Genomic DNA, 18,177 nt, shown 5'->3' with positions numbered 1-18,177 from the left:
ATATTTTTTTTAAGATTTACTTATTTATTTATTAATTCATCCGTTGACTCTAGTATACATTAAGAGGAAGCTGGATCAGAGGCGGAGGTGCTGGGAATCACTAGAACTGGCATTCCAAAATGGAATATGGGCATTCCAAGCAAAGGCTGAACTCATTGCCCTGCATTGGCCACCTTAGCTGTTGCTGTTAAGTTAGTTCTTCATCTTTGTCTAGTAATATTTTCAAGTTTTTCTTTATATATATTTTACAGATTTTAAAATATTTATTTATTTATTTGATAAGCAGAGTTAGAGAAAAAGGGAGAGACAGAGAGAACTTTCATCAGCTGGTTCACTCTGCAAATGACCACAAAGGGCAGGGCTGGGCAGAGCAGGGCAAGGCTCTAGCCAGAAGCCAGAGCTTCTTCAGGGTCTCCCACATGGGTGAAGTAACCCAATTAGGGAAATCTTTGATTGCTTTCCCAGGTGCATTAGTCTGTTTTGGATCAAAAGTACAGTAGCCTGGCCTCAAACCAGTGGTCATACAGGATGTTGGCATTGCAGGTGATGCCTTAACCTGCTGCTCCACAATACGGTCCCTATTATAGACTGTAATGCGTTTTTAAAGCTGTGGTTGTATTAGTGTCTGCTGACACAAACTGATAGTATAAAAAAGGGAGAGAACGATCCAACATGGGAAGTGGGATACACAGCAGACTCATAGAATGGCAGATGTCCTAAACAGCACTCTGGCCTCAGAATCAGCCCTTACGGCATTCAGATCTGGCTGAAGAGCTCATGAGAGTATTTTAAGCATGGAGAGCCAAGACACTCTGGCAAAAAAAAAAAAAAAAAAAAAAAAAAAACCTAAATGAAAGATCTCTGTGAGATCACAGTAGAAAGAACAGGCCATCAAAGAAGGAGGTACCTTTCTCTGAAGGGAGGAGAGAACTTTCACTTTGATTATGACCTTGTCTAAATAAGATCAAAGTCAGCAAACTCAGGAGGCTTCAATAGCCTTGAAAACTCATGACTAGAGCCTAGGGAAATTACTGATGCCATAAACAAGAGTGTCAATTTGATAAGTCAACAACAGGAGTCACTGTACTTACTCCTCATGTGGGATCTGTCCTTAATGTGTTGTCCAATGTCAAGTAATGCTATAACTAGTACTGAAACAGTATTTTACACTTTATGTTCTGTGTTGGTGCAAACTGATGAAATCTTTACTTAATCTATACTGAATCGATCTTCTGTATATAAAGATAGTTGAAAATGAATCTTGATGTGAAAAGAATGTGAGAGGGAGCGGAAGATGGGAGGGGTGCGGGTGGGAGGGAAATTATGGCGGGGTGGGAAGCCATTATAATCCATAAGCTGTACTTTGGAAAGTATGTTTACTAAATAAAATTTTAAAAAAATGAAGCTGTGGTTGTAATTAAGTTTCATTTAAACTTTATTTGTCCTTATTTCTTTTAGCTTTTCTCTTACAAAGTTCAAAAGTCTCAAAACTGAGGCTGACACTGTGGAATACTGAGTAAAGACACCACCTGCAGTGCTGGCCTCCCATATGGGTGCCAATTCAAGTCCTGGCTGCTCCACTTCCAATCCAGCTTTGTGACATAGCCTGGGAAAGCAGTGGAAGATGTCCCAAGTCCTTGGGTCCCTGTATCCACGTGGGTGACCTGGAAGAAGCTCATGGCTTCTGGCTTTGGATCAGCACACCTACAGCTATTGGGGCCATTTTGGGAATGAAACAACAGATGGATGACCTTTCGTCCGCTTCTCTGTAACTCTGCCCTTCAAATAAATAAATCTTAAAAAAAAATCTCAAAACACAGATTATTTTTTTCTTAGTTGAGTATCCTACAGTTTTTTTAAAATTTTTATTTAGTAAATATAAATTTCCAAAGTAGAGTTTATGGATTACAATGGCTTCCCACCCCCGCCATAATTTCCCTCCCACTCCCATCCCTCACATCTCCTGCTCCCTCTCCCATTCCATTCACATCAAGGTTCATTTTCAATTTTCTTTATATACAGAAGATCAGTTTAATATATATTAAGTAAAGATTTCAACAGTTTGCACCCACACAGAAACACAAAGTGTAAAGCATTGTTTGAGTACTAGTTATAGCATTAATTCACATTGGACAACACATTATGGACAGAGCCCACATGAGGAGTAAGTACAGAGTGACTCCTGTTGTTGACGTAACAAATTGACACTCTTGTTTATGGCATCAGTAATTTCCCTAGGCTCCAGTCATGAGTTGCCAAGGCTTTGGAAGTCTTTGGAGTTCGCCAACTTTGATCTTATTCTGACAGGGTCATAGTCAAAGTGGAAGTTCTCTCCTCCCTTCAGAGAAAGGTACCTCCTTCTTTGATGGCCCCATTCTCTCCACTGAGATCTCACAGGCTGAGATCTTTCATTTAGTTCTTCTTCTTCTCCTTCTCCTTCTCCTTCTCCTTCTCCTTCTCCTTCTCCTTCTCCTTCTCCTTCTCCTTCTCCTTCTTCTTCTTCTTCTTCTTCTTCTTTCCCAGCGTTACTTGTCTTTCCATGCCTAAAATAATCTCATGGGCTCTTGAGCCAGATCCGAATGCTGTAAGAGCTGATTCTGAGGCCAGAGTGCTGTTTAGGACATCTGCCATTCTATGAGTCCGCTTGTATCCCACTTCCCATGCTGGATTGTTCTCTCCTTTTTTGATTCTATCACTTAGTATTAGCAGACACTAGTCTTGTTTGTGTGATCCCTTTGACTCTTAGACCTATCAGTGTAATCAATTGTGAACTGAAATTAATCACTTGGACTAGTGAGATGGCATTGGTACATGCAAACTTGATGAGATTGTGTTGGAATACCCTGGCACGTTTCAAACTCCACCATTTGGGGCAAGTCCGATTGACCATGTCCCAAATTGTACATCTCCTCCCTCTCTTTTTCCCACTCTTATATTTAACAGGAATCGCTTTTCAGTTAAAATTTAAACACCTAAAAATAATTGTGTGTTAATTACAGAGTTCAACCAAAAGTATTAGAACAAAAAAAAATATACTAAAAAGGATAAAGTATTACATTGTACATCAACAGTCAGGACAAGGGCTCATCAAGTCACTGTTTCTGATAGTGTACAATTCAGTTCAACAGGTTTCCCCTTTGGTGCTCAGTTAGTTGTTGCCAATCAGGGAAAACAAATGATATTTGTCCCTTTGGGACTGGCTTAATTCACTCAGCATGATGTTTTTCAGATTCCTCCATCTTGTTGCAAATGGCTGGATTGCATTGTTTCTGACTGCTGTATAATACTCTATAGAGTGCATGTCCCATAATTTCTTTATCCAGTCTACTGTTGTTGAGCATTTGGGCTGGTTCCAGGTCTTAGCTATTAATTAGCTATAAATGTGCAGACAGCTTTTTTTGTTTGCCAGTTTAATTTCCTTTGGGTAAATTCCAAGGAGTGGGATGGCTGGGTTGTATGGTAGGGTTATATTCAGGTTTCTGAGGAATCTCCAGACTGACTTCCATAATGGCTTAACCAGTTTTCATTTCCACCAACAGTGGGTTAGTGTCCCTTTTTCCCCCCATCCTCTCCAGCATCTATTGTTGGTAGATTTTTGTATGTGAGCCATTCTCATCGGGATGAGGTGAAACCTCATTGTGGTTTTTTGATTTGCATTTCTCTGATTACTAGTGATCTTGAACATTTTTTCATGTGTCTGTTGGCCATTTGGATTTCCTCTTTTGAAAAATGTCTATTGAGGTCCTTGGCCCATCTCTTAAGTGGGTTGTTTGTTTTGATGTTGATTGTTTTTACTGATTAAGACATTGAAGTTGTCATAATGTTATAAATACAACTTTTTAAAATTGTTATATGACTCAAAAACAGGTGAATGGTAGGAGTTTCTGAAATAGACACAAAATATTTATTCTTAGTGTATTATTTGAAATATTTTAAGATATTTTTTAAAATTAAACTTATGAATCTTTAGAATTACATGATATTCTTGCTTTTTTGGGAATAGTCAAAATTAGATGGTTCAGCAAAATCTCCCAATAGAAAAGACCCAAAATAGTAACATAGGCTGTAACAAATCACTTCTGTTGAATGTTTAAAACTAAAATTCACAAGGCCTTAAAAGAAGACTTAAACACATACACAATACTGCAAAAATGGAGCCAGAAGCTGTTCTGATGATAAAACTGATAGCAAGACCCAGAGTCATAAATTTCATAGTAGTTGCAGTATGTGAGACTTTCTGTCAGCTCTTGAGGCATGGATGGTGGAATAGATCTGAGTTCCCTGCCTATGGCAGAATATTTAAAAGAAATGATCTCAAGCAATGGTAGATTAAAGAAAAAAATCAATTGTAAATTTCAAAATTGGTTCTATGACGGAAATTTCTCCACTAAGGAGTTAGCACAGGGTTTGGTCATCATATTCAGTGATTTATGGTTGAGAATTGCACTAATTGGAGATAATACAAAAATTTAAAATTTAGTTGGGCCAATGGTGTGTCAATTTTGTTTATTTTTTCAAAAAAAAAACAGCTCTTTATTTGGCTAATCTTTTGTAATGTTTTTTTGGATTCAATTCTGTGGATTTATTCTCTGATTTTAATTATTTCTCTTCTCCTACTAGTTTGTGGTCTGGTTTGCTGCAGTTTTTCTAGATCTTTGAGATGTGTTGAAAGCTCATTTATTTGGAGCTTTTCCAATTTCTTGATGTAGGCACCTATTGCTATAAACTTTCCTCTCAACACTGCTTTTGCCGTTTCCCATAAGTTTTGACATGTTGTGTTGTTATCCTCATTTGCTTCCAGAAAGTTTCTGATTTCTTTTCTGATTTCTTCTGTGACCCAGTATTCATTCAGTAGCATGCTGTTTAGTCTCCATGTGTTTGTATATGCTCTCGGGATTCCTGAGTTGCTAATTTCCACCTTCATTCCACTGTGGTCTGAGAAGCTGCATGGTATGATTCTGTAATGCCCAGTTCAGTTGTCCCCAAAGACCACCAAGGAGCCGATACCGCTGTAAAGCACACAAGAGTTTTATTACAGGTCTGGCCTGGTCTCTCAATCAACACCGACCCAGCGGGTCTGAATTGAGAGCCCCGACCCTTCAGTTAACAGGGTTTTTATAGAGTTTTCAGAGACATTCTATACATCATGGTACCATTTAGCAAATCATCTCATCCCAAGGGAAATTCAAAGGACATCTTCTAGAATTGATTAGTGCATCCAGTGGCGGGAATGGACCTAATAAAGGTGGTTGGATGGCTTTGGGGTTGATGCCTTTTGAATTGATTGGCCGAAGAATAGAGTCCAAGCTGCTGGGGTATACGTGCCAAACTGCAGGGTCTCGGGTAGCTATCAATCACTTTATCTGCCCTGAGAAGACACCAGGGACTCTAGGTATTTCTCTGTTATCTGTTAATTGGCTGTTGCTAGGAGAGTTTATTGCAAGGTGAGTTCATTTATTTATTTCTGGCTTATGGTTCAGGGCCTGGTCAGGCCCAAGTTACAAGATGGAGGCCTAACTAAAATAGTTACACCTTGATTCAGGCTCAGGTCTCACAATTCTAATTCTTTTGAATTTGCTGAGACTTGCTTTATGGCCTAGTATGTGGTCAATCCTAGAGGTTTCATGTACTGCTGAGAAGAATGTAAATTCTTTAAGTGTAGGATTGAAAGTTCTGTAGATATCTGTTAGATCCATTTGGGCTATAGTGTTGATTAAATCTGCTGTTTCCTTGTTGATCTGTCTGGTTGATCTGCCTATTTCTGAAAGTGGAGAATTGAAGTCCCCCAATACTATTGTACTGGAGTCTAAGTCTCCTTTTAAGTCCCTTAACATATTTTTTAAATAACTCAGTGCCTTGTAATTAGGTGCATATACATTTATAACGGTTACATCTTCCTGTTGAATTGATCCCTTAATCATTACATAGTATCCCTCTTTGTCTCTCTTAACAGTTTTTGTGTTAAAGTTTATTTTGTCTGATATCAAGATGGCTACACCAGGTCTTTTTTTGATTTCTGTTGGCATGGGATATCTTTTTCCAACCTTTCACTTTCAGTCTGCATGCATCTTTGTTGGAAATATGTGTTTCTTGTAAGCAGCAGGTAGAGGGGATTTGTTTTTTAATCCATTCAGCCAGTCTGTGTCTTCTAACTGGAGAGTTGAGGCCATTAACATTAAATGTGACTATTGGTAACTAGTAACTTTGCCCTGCCATTTTCCCAAAGATATTTCTAATATATGCTTTGAACTTCCTGTGATCTTTTACTGGGAGGTTTTCTTCCTTTACCTTCTTTCATATTGATGGCCATGTTTCTGTGTTTCTGTGTGTAACACATCTTTAAGCATCTTTTGCAGGGCTGGACGAGTGGTGACAAATTCTTTCAATTTCTGTTTGCTATGAAAGGTCTTTATTTCACCTTCATTCACAAATGAGAACTTTTCAGGATATAACATTCTGGGCTGGCAGTTTTTCTCTCTTAGTACCTGGGCTATGTCTTGCCTTTCCCTCCTAGCCTGTACGGTTTCTGATGAGAAGTCTGCTGTGAGTCTAACTGGAGATCCTCTGAGAGTAATCTGGCGTTTCTCTTTTGCACATTTTAGGATCTTTTCTTTATGTTTCACTGTGGTGAGTTTGATTACAATATTCTATTAGTTATTCACTGTGGTAAAGATCTCTTTTGGTCATGTCTATTGGGGTTTCTATGAGCTTCTTGTACTAGGATGTCTCTGTCCTTCTACAAACCCGGAAGTTTTCTGCAAGTATCTCACTAAAAAGGCTTTCTAATCCTTTCTCCCTCTCCATGCCTTCAGGAACTCCTAGAATCCGAATGTTGGGATTTTTGATAGTATTCTGTAGATTCCCAACGATATTTTTTAGATTTCTGATTTCCTCTTCTTTTCTTTGGTTTGACTGTATACTTTCCTGTGCTCTGTCTTCTAAGACCAATATTCTCTCTTCTATTGCACTGATTCTGTTTTTAAGGCTCTCTAGTGTATTTGTCATTTGATCTATTGATTTCTTCATTTCATTTTGATTTCTCTTCACTATCACACTTTCCTGTTCTACTAGTTTCTGCGTTTCATTTTGATTCTTCCTTAAGATTTCATTTTCACATTTTCTATCCTGTCCAGTAAGGATTTCTGTAGTTCATGAATTTGTTTCTGAGAACTTCTAAATTTTCTAATCATAAATTTTTTGAAATCTGTATCTTGCATTTCTTCTATCTCATCATCTTCATAATCTTGGCTTGGGGTGTCCTGTTCATTTGGGGGCATCATAATGCCTTCCTTGTTCTTGTTTCTTTGGTTTCTGCATTTGTTGCTTGGCATTGTGGAGATGTTCTTTGATTTCTTCTTCTTCTTCTTTTTTTTTTTTCCTTGCTGTGGTAGCTTTTCTGTTTTTACTATGACTCTAGATTAAGTGGACTGTCTGCTTTTGGTGAATCAAGAGGCTTGTGGTGCCAGAGAGCTCTGTCCAGTTCTTCAGGGTTAAGGGTGTGTCAAATGTGACACATCCAGGTTTGGCATGGTAAATCTTCTCTCTCTCTCTCTCTCTCTCTCTCTCTTCATATTCAGAAGGGAAGTAATTCCGCAGAGCTGAGCTATTCTCCTTGAAGGCAATCAGTGCCTGAGTGCTAGCTCCTGTGGGTATAATATTCATCTGCTCTGTCCCAAGGACCCTACAAATAATCTGTGCAGTCCTCAGTATAAGCTCAGACCCCTGCAATGTCTCCCACCGGGTTGCTAAGGTTACTGAGTTTGTGGAGTCTCCCACCAAGAGTACATTTGAGGTACTCCGTGAGTTCTCCCACACACCTTCTGTTTTTTTTTTTTTTTCCACAGTCCCAGTTCATAAGCTCCGAACATTCACTAGGTCTTAACCTCCTGTTATTTCTCCCCACCAGTGTCTGGTTTTTCTGTTTGGCTGAGGGCTGGCACAAATATGTAATTTCAATCCCCTCTATAATCACATAATTAATGTAATATTAGCCATAATATTCAACAAATAAAAAGCAGGAAGAACACATCTCTACAAGAGTCTGAATAACATTTAAAGACATCAAATTTCTGTTCAAGTTTTAGCGTTGTGGTTCAGCAGGTTAAGCTACCACCTGCAACTCCAGTATCACATATGGGTGTTCAGGATCACTAGCAATCACGGAAATGCAAATAAAAACCACAATGAGGTTTCATCTCACCCCTGTTAGAGTGGCTCATATACAGAAATCTACCAACAACAGATGCTGGTGAGGATGTGAGGGAAAAGGGACACTAACCCACTGTTAGTGGGAATGCAAACTGGTAAAGCCACCATGGAGGGCAGTTTGGAGATTCTTCAGAAACCAGAATATAACCATACCATACAACCCAGCCATCCCACTTCTTGGAAATTACCCAAAGGAAATTAAATTGGCAAACAAAAAGCTGTCTGCACCTCAACGTTTATTGAAGTCTAATTCAGCTAAGACATGGAGTCAAATTAAATGCCCATCAACAGTGGACGGGATAAAGAAATTTTGTGTTATGTACTCTATAGAATACTATACAGCAGTAAAAAAAATGAAATCTGGTCACTTACCATAAAATGGAGGAATCTGGAAAACATCATGCTGAGTGAAATAAGCCAGTCCCAAAGGGACAAATATCATGTGTTTTCCCTGATTGGTGACAACTAACGGAGCACCAAAAGGGAAACCTGTTGAAGTGAAGTGGACACTGAGAAACAGTGACTTGAGCAGCCCTTGTCATGACTGTCAATGAATAACTTACTATTTTATTCCTTTTAGTATTTTATTTTTGTTCTACTTAACACCATTGGTTGAACTCTCTGATTAACACACAACTATTTTTAGAATTTTAAAATTATCTGAGAAGTGATTTATGTTAAATATAAGAGTGGGAATAAGAGAGGGAAGAAATGTACAGTTTGGACATGCTCAATCAGACTTGCCTCAAACGGTAGAGTTAGAAACGTGCCAGGGATTCCAATTCAATCCCATCAAGGTGGCATGTACCAATGCCATCTCACTAGTCCAAGTGATCATCTTCAGTTCACAGTTAATCATAATGATAGGAATAAGAGTCAAAATGATCACATAAACAAGACTAGTGTCTGCTAATACTAACTGATAGAATCAAAATGGGAGAGAACCATCCAGCATGGGAAGTGGGATACACAGCAGACTCATAGAATGTCCTAAATAGCGCTCTGGCTTCAAAATCAGCCCTTAAGGCATTCACATCTGGCTGAAGAAACCATGAGAGTATTTTAGGCATGGAAAGCCAAGACCCTCTGGCAAAAAAAAAAAAAAAAAAAAAAAAAAAAAAAAAAAAACAAAACACACCACACCTAAATGAGAGATCTCTGTGAGTGGGATTCCAGTGGAAAGAACGGGCCATCAAAGAAGGAGGTATCTTTCTCTGAAGGGAGTAGAGAACTTCCACTTTGACTATGACCTTGTCCAAATAATATTGGAATTGGCAAATGCAAAAGGCTTTCATAGGCTTGGCAACTCATGAGAAGAGCCTAGGGTGATTACTGATGCCATAAACAAGAGTGTCAATTGTTAAATGAACAACAGGATTCACTGTACACTTACTCCCCATGTAGGATCTCTGTCCTTAGTGTGTTGAACAATGTGAATTAATGCTATAACTAGTACTCAAAAAATATTTTACACTTTGTGTTTCTGTGTGTGTGCAAACTGTTGAAATCTTTACTTAATATATATTAAACTGATCTTCTGTATATAAAGATAATTGAAAATGAATCTTGATGTGAATGGGATGGGAGAGGCAGTGGGAAATGGAAGGGTTATGGGTGGGAGGGAAATTATGGGGGGGGAAGCCATTGTAATCCAGAAGCTGTACTTTGGAAATTTATACTTATTATTTAAAGAAAAAACAAACAAACAAACAAAAAAACAGAAAAAATTCAAAAATGTATGGAAAGAGATTTAGTTATTTTTGCATCCCAGAATGTCATGCAAAAGCAAAATGACATTAAACATGACTACAAAACATTATCCACTGGCCATATACTCTCTTAAAATGCAATATCACAGAATGCATAAAGAAACATGATATCAAAATTTACATAGCAGAATTCAAATACCCAGGGCATTAGATTATTAGAATTTCCAGTTTTAAAATATAAAATAAAGCTAGTAGTAATATAATTGTAAGAACTTTACAAAATTAGAAATGGGAAATCCCATCCTCATATTAGTGTCAGAATTGTCATAGTGCAGGAAAATAGAGGAAAATCTTTGAACTAGAAAAATACAAAATCAAACCAATTCTTTCTAAAAGTCCCATGTATGATCCTGTGTAAACATTTTTCCCATTGTTACATGAGAAAACATAAAAACTTTGTTCTGAGCCTTAAATTAACTCAGTGATTTTCCAAAGTCAGTACTATATGTCTTATAATCTCTTAGCATGATATAAACAGATAACCAATGATGCCAGCATTCTGACTTAGAGTGGTAAGCTGCAGCCTGTGATGCTGACATCTTATAACACCGTTGGCTTGTGTCCCAGGTACTGTACTTAAATCTAGTTCCTTGCTAATGTACCTGGGAAATAAGCAGAAGATGACCGAACTGCTTGGGTCCCTACCACCCACAGGGGAGATTCCCATGCTCCTGGCTTTGTTCTAGTCCAGCCCTTGCTATTGTGGACATTTGGGAAGTGAAAGAACAGAAGGAAAATCCTTCCCACTTTGGCTCCCCCTCCAACTCTGCCTTTCAAAACAAATAAATAAATCTTAAAAGACAGTTGCAGATAATATAGCAAATGTCATGCAGAATATCAATTACAAAGGAATCTGTAGATTTAGATGAAAAGCAGACTTTTAAAAAAGTTATATGTTTAATTTATGTGCAAATATATGCATATATTTTACTCAAGAAAACTTTTAAATATGAAATCTTTTAAATATTATAGTATTTGATGTATTAGCTGTAAAATTACCTTAAATGTAGATCTAGAGAGTTTTACATGCGACTTACAATTTGTATTAATAGAACAGATAATTCTAATAAATATAGTATTGCATACAATATAACAAGAGGAAAGACTAGAAAGACTTGGTTTCCCAGTAATATTCATCAGGGTAATAAATCTTGTTTTGAAAAATCAGGTAGAAGTATTACAGAAAGATTCTCACTAGAATTGTCACTAGATTGTCACTAGAAAGATGTGACAAACACTCTTTGTTTTACACATACAAATATATAACATATGTATGTTTATACATATAAATATATAAGTGTATATATATATATATGCTTCAAAAACGCACATTATAAAAACTACGTATGAATTTCTATATTTTTACACCAAAAGAAAAGTATCTTTTAATTCTCTTTTCAACATTTTTTTTTTTTTGACAGGCAGAGTGGACAGTGAGAGAGAGAGACAGAGAGAAAGGTCTTCCTTTTGCCGTTGGTTCACCCTCCAATGGCCACCGCGGCCAGCGCGCTGCGGCTGGCGCACTGCGCTGATCCGATGGCAGGAGCCAGGTGCTTCTCCTGGTCTCCCATGGGGTGCAGGGCCCAAGGACTTGGGCCATCCTCCACTGCACTCCCTGGCCACAGCAGAGAGCTGGCCTGGAAGAGGGGCAACCGGGACAGGATCGGTGCCCCGACCGGGACTAGAACCCGGTGTGCCGGTGCCGCAAGGCGGAGGATTAGCCTAGTGAGCCGCGGCGCCGGCCTTCTTTTCAACAAATTTTAAAAGTGCTCTCACACATGTATGTGTGTACATGTGCGTGTAATACTATTAATCAAGCAAAATACACAGAAAATATTTTTATAATATTCAAGATGTAGTATAGGTAAAATAAAAAGCAAAACTCTTAGTATATGAGAACAAGTATCCTACTTTCTAACTCGATAATAGATATTGCAAAAAATATATAGGAAAAGATATACTTAATGTTCAAATATTATTGGGATTTACTTCAACATAAGCAACCAGAACACATGATCTATCACCAAACTCATTTAACATTATATAGGAAAACATATAAAAATGTCAAGGATTGAAAAGAATGGAATGAAGATATCTAGATTACAATAATTCATTTGGAAAGAATATTCAAAATAGAAAAGATGTTAGAATTAAAATGAGGGTTTAGTAACCCTGTTTATAGAAAAATGAGTGTATAAAGGTCGATTTAATTATTACCCCAACACAACAGCGTACATTTTACCCCCAAGGATACTGTTTGCATGACCTTCTTGGACACAGGATACCAAATATTTAATCTGACAAATGAGACACTTCATTTAAATGAATAAAGCTATGCATGTTTATTGAAAGATACTAAAACAAGCCTATGCAAGTTTAGAGCAATGGTAATGTTTATATGAGATTAAACTCAATATTTACCAATGTACATGCAACCCAAATTATAGAATTATTTACAAAAATCAGGCAATTCTAATCATAGCAACAATAATCATTGATATAGCATTTGAGAAATTGACATATATTTATTTGTAGTAGCAACTGGCAAGGATAGATCAATATGAACAAATAAGGAGAGTACTTGCTGAACCAAAGGGGAAAGATTCACCTACCATGAGAAAGGGCATATGGTGGTGTTATGTGAATTAACAAGTGGATCTGCAACATACAAAAGTCCACAAACCTTGCCTGTGTAGGGACTTAACACACAACTGAAGTGGTTTTGCAAAATAATAGCTAAGCAGTCATCATTAGATTAGTTAGAAATGTTTAGTTATTTTTGTGAATATTCTTACTTTATATCACACACACAAATCAATTTTATTGGTTATATATTGTCATTATAAAATAATAATTAAAAATACAAATAAATATCAAAGCAGAATGATTACAAAAAAAGCACTTAACAACAAAGAAAGATGTACTACAAATTGATTGGTAAAATGTGATAGAAAAATAGACAAAAGATTTTGCAAAGCTGTGTACAGAAAAGGAAACCTGAATAATAAATAAATATGTGGAGTGAATCATATTGCATCAGCAAAATAGAAACTAAAAATACAGAGATTAAATTTCACACCCAAGATATGGGCACCACTTTAGAAATTAAAAATAGTACATGTGGCATTACTTGCAAAACACTGGAAAACTTTGTAAAATGCTGAAGCAAATATAAGTTAATGTATCCATTGTTGAAAACTCTTGGAAAAATGCTACGGATTTGAAAAAGTTTTTATTTAATCATGAGTAACTTTTTTTTTTTTTAATTAAACTAGTAAAGTTTCATAGGTACACACCAAGAGATGAATGGATATAATGGAATTCTACATCAATGGAATTCAGACTCCCCATTTTATTCAGCTTCCTATTAAGGCTCACCCTGGAAGGGAGAAGGTAGTACTTGGGTATCTGCCATCCATGTCAGAGACCCAGGCTGAGTTCCAGGCTCTTGGCTTTGGCCTTCCTAGTCCTGTTTGTTGGTGACATTCTACATTCTCACATCTCTCTCTCTCTCTCTCTCTCTCTCTCTCTCTTTCCCTTCCTCTCCCTCCCCCCCCCCCCCGACATACTTTCTCTCTCTCATAAATAAATAAATAAAGTTTAAAAGTTAAACAATGACCTAACCTCCACTCAGGGTTACAGCGTTCGTCTTCGTTTGTCTTTTCGCTTCCTTAGAAATTTTAACCTCTTTTCAAACATACAGTTGATCATCAAGAACTGACTCCTAAAATTATAAAAGCACTTGGTACTTAACCTAGTACACAAAGTAACAGACATCTGTCATAATCACTGGTAGTGCAAATAACTTTTAACACAAATTATCTTACCTTTTCCATGATTTCTAGCCTTTTCTTGAATTTTTTGATTGACTTCTTAACAATGTTGAAAATCAACTTTTCTAGTTCTAAAACACAATGAACTGTAGTGTCATCTGTGGAATTCCTTTGACTAATAATGAATAATTAATAAAATAGAGAAATGTTCATGATGCCTGCAATATGGCATTCCTGAATGGATGTTTTTGCCTTATCTCTGTCCATGCATTGCAATGCAAAATGGGGTTACAGGAAGCTTTTGTTCCCATGGTAATGCACTGTGAACCTGCTGTTCCAAGCAAGTGTTCCAGGATTTCCTTGTTCTTTTAGATCTCTTCAGTTTGTCAGATATCTGCACCATCAGTCTATTCCTTAGATAGTGCCCTAATATTACTTTTTGTTCTTCCTTGCACTTGGCAGCTTATCTTTCTGAACTCTGAAAAGAAAAAGAGCAGAGGACTGTCTACTTTTCTGTTATCTTAAATAACAAATTCTCTGACTACTTTTTACATCCTCAATCATGTAATATTTTGTAAACATTAGAAAGAAGTTTGAAATACTATATGCATTCCAAAGCAAAAAAAAAAAAAAAAAGCACAAATATCAAATCATTGATCTGACTGTTCCGGACCTCACAAAGTTTAGTGATATTACTATATCTGTGAAAATAGTAGTGATAGAGCCGGCGCCTTGGCTCTACAGGCTAATCCTCCGCCTAGCGGCGCCAGCACCGGGTTCTAGTCCCGGTCGGGGTGCCAGATTCTATCCCGGTTGCCCCTCTTCCAGGCCAGCTCTCTGCTATGGCCCGGGAGTGCAGTGGAGGATGGCCCAAGTGCTTTGGTCCTGCACCCCATGGGAGACCAGGAGAAGCACCTGGCTCCTGCCTTCAGATTAACGCGGTGCGCCAGGTGCAGCGCGCCGGCCGTGGCGGCCATTGGAGGGTGAACCAATGGCAAAAGGAAGATCTTTCTCTCTGTCTCTCTCTCACTGTCCACTCTGCCTTTCAAAAAATAAAAAAAAAAAAGAAGGAAATAAAATAGTGGTGATAGCAGATCCAATGAAGAACCATCTTTCTCTTCTTCATCTAGAGCATAGTGAGTGATGTTATTCAAGGGATTTAATGAGCATTGATCAATCACAGTCACCTGAGAGCATGTGAATGGCATGATTCCCACAGAGCAGGATTGTATGAATTCTGGGGCATCCTTTTCAATGACTTGGGGTGACTAGGAGACCTTTGAGAGTGGACCTTAGAGGACTTGGTCAGTGCCTATTTCTTTAATCTATTTCAATACTTCAACATTATATCAACCTGTATTGCTGCATCCAAGTCTACCGAATAAATATAAATTCTAAGTAGGTAACAATTAAGATTCTTGATTGCCTTCAATCCTTTGGTTAACATTTTATGTACTGACACATTCCTAGATTTTAAATTATCATTCAGTTATGGGTGTGTGCATAAGAAAATAGTCATGGGCCGGCGCCATGGCTCACTTGGCTAATCCTCCGGCCATAGCAGCCATTTGGGGGGTGAACCAACCCCTGTCTCTCTGTCTCTCCCTCTCACTGCCTGTAACTCTACCTGTAAAATAAATAAATAAATAAATCTTTAAAAAATAGTCATAATTTAGATCAATTAAAATATCTTATATTTATATTTTAAAATCTAGTCTTTATTTCTATAGTATTTTAAAAGCATGTGTATTCAAAAAAGTTGCTGCAAGTTTCAAATGCTATGAATGAAAAATATACACCACACTCATTAAAGTCTAATTTATATGATATTGAAGTGAAGAGAACTGGATACCTATTAAAACAAGATAGAAATCTTCTGAGCCCCTGGGAAGAAAGCATATAAGCATTATTATTAGCATTTGTGGAAGATGTTCTGCATTATGTTTTTAAATGTGATTCAAGCTACATTATAACATATTCAGTTATAATATGTATTTTATACTCAAGACATTTGCCTATATCTTCTACCTTAGGGAATATGTTGAACCATGAAGACATCTTAATAGACAATTTTGAATATTTGTGGGGACTTGTATTATATAAGAAGAGCATAAAACTGTCACCTCCAACCTAACTTCAGTATGTGCTTGCTTGATAGAGAAAATGTATATGTATGACACATATTGGACTTTCTTTGTTGGCATTGAATTACTACATTACATATTTTAAATCCCTTGGAAAACATTTTTTAAAAGATTTACTTATTTATTGGGATCCCAGCTCCTTGGCTGTGGCAAGGCATCTGGGAAGTGACTAGTGTGTGGGAGTTCTTTCTTTGTCTTTCTTCGCCTTTATCTCTATTTCTGTTTCTGTTTCTGTCTTTCTGTTTGCCTCTCAAAGAAGTAAATAAATTTTTTAAAACATCATTTATACATTGATAGCTCGCTTTTATATCTCCAGCCCTAACCATTCTCCTGCTATAAACTTGTATGCGCAACTTCCTACTGTGAATCTCTAAAATTCTCCTGAGCACAATAGACTACTCCACACACTAAGGGCCTTTGGGCAGGTTCTGGTGAGCACTTCTAGCTAAGGGTCTGCGAAAAGAAATGTGACAGTCACATCTAAACTCCAAAGAGCATGAAGCTCTACATACTCCTTTCTCCCATTTGAAGAAGATATTATCAAGAGGATATGGCTGCTAGAAGGTAGCATTTGCTCTGGCCCCTGTGGAGCAAAAGCCTGTATTGATTGGATAATCTTGAGAGAAATTTGCCATTTTGTGACAAGTTATTAAGATTAGGAGGGAAATTAATCACTATCTCATGATTTAGCATAGATATGAATTAATATCTAAAAATTAACATGTCAAAAACAGATAGCTAACATCCTTCATAAAATATCACCCATCCGTACACAGTTGCATAGATCAAAATCATAAGATTGATTCTTTACATCCACAGATAGTCTATCAGTAGTTCCTATTATCTCTAACTTACTTATTTCCTGATCCCATTAATTTACATTACTGGCACCTCAGCTAAAGCCACACATAATTAAGCAATAATCATCTTCACCTTTGTGTGTGTGTGTGTGTGTAATGCATATGTAGGATATTATAATCATATTGCATTATATATTACATTTTATATTTAAGGGGAATATTATACAAAATTACACAGTAAAACATAACTATTTGCACTTAAAATCCTCCATTATTTCAACAGCTAATGTAGGATACAATGTAAATACTTTTCATAGCTTATAAATCTGTTATCTTTTCTATGTATCACGATGATGTCATTTCTCTTACGTCTTGCCTTTGCTCAATGTTCTTTAACCGCACTGATTCATAGTTCTCAAACAATGTTTGTTCCAGACTTGAGGCTTTTGAAATTACTGGGACCACTTTTCTCCGCTGTATTTCCAGATTCAGACCACTGATTTTCCACTCAGTTGCCACGTCTTTACAAAGGAAAATTCCTGTCATTCATTATCCCTTTACCTTCTTTTACTTTTTCATGACTTGTATCCCACCACACATATATGTTAGTATATGCACATGCATATGCATATGTGAGTATGGATGCTGCACTATAAAATTCCTGCAGAATTGTTTTCTTTCAGTTGCTCATAATATTTTTCCTGGAATACAGAATAATGCCTGAAACACTTGTGGGTACTTAGAAAATATTTGTTAACTGAATAAATTCCATTATTATTATCTTATACACATTCCCATATAGGTTGCAGAGAAATCCAAATATTCACCTAAGCTTATGAAGTTACTACTTCTCTCATCAGAACTATAAATAGCTATGTACTACTATGAATATAAATTGGATACCATAATGGTGTGATTTTACAATTTGTTAAATAATAGATTGTTTATTCTGTCTGTTTGCTGCCTAACTGCATAAAGAGTTCTCAGGAAGCTGAGAAAAAATGATTCTGCTGATATTTACACTGCATTATTTATTTACACATATGATATATTATTAAAATGAAGTTATGTGCTTTTTATATCAGTGTCATAATGCATACCTGTCTTAAGGTACCTTTACAAAATCAAAACTGACAACCTGTATCAAACTAATTCAAAAACAGTTAAAAGGAGAGGAAACCATTTTTTGATGTTCCCCTGGTAAAAAACACATAGTAATATAATGATTATTCTGTGCTTACCTCATAGCACATCCTTAATCTCATGACTACAGATTATTTTTATCAGGGTTTTTCCCAAAGGGATGTTCTACAACTGTATCTTGCTTTACATCCAGATGTTTTCAAGACTTCTACCAAATTGCCTTCCCTGAGGACTATTTGCATTACTCACAGCTCTTTCCTGTGTCTGTTTATTTCTCATTTCTTTCCCTTCACATTCACCATAGTCACCCTAGCCATGCTTGTCAACTCCCACAGATTTA

The 18,177-nt window shown here is 36.9% G+C and overlaps 1 pseudogene; it reads right to left on the bottom strand.

The window, feature by feature from the left end:
- LOC133765255 (polyadenylate-binding protein 1-like) overlaps positions 1-17,240 on the bottom strand; it is a 39,718-nt pseudogene extending 22,478 nt beyond the window's left edge.
- Positions 17,241-18,177: the final 937 nt, after the last annotated feature.

This window comes from Lepus europaeus, chromosome 8, assembly GCF_033115175.1.
Source record: "Lepus europaeus isolate LE1 chromosome 8, mLepTim1.pri, whole genome shotgun sequence".
Lineage (NCBI taxonomy): Eukaryota > Metazoa > Chordata > Mammalia > Lagomorpha > Leporidae > Lepus > Lepus europaeus.
Note: the sequence above shows the minus strand (reverse complement) of the source record. Positions and strands in the feature narration are given on the sequence as shown.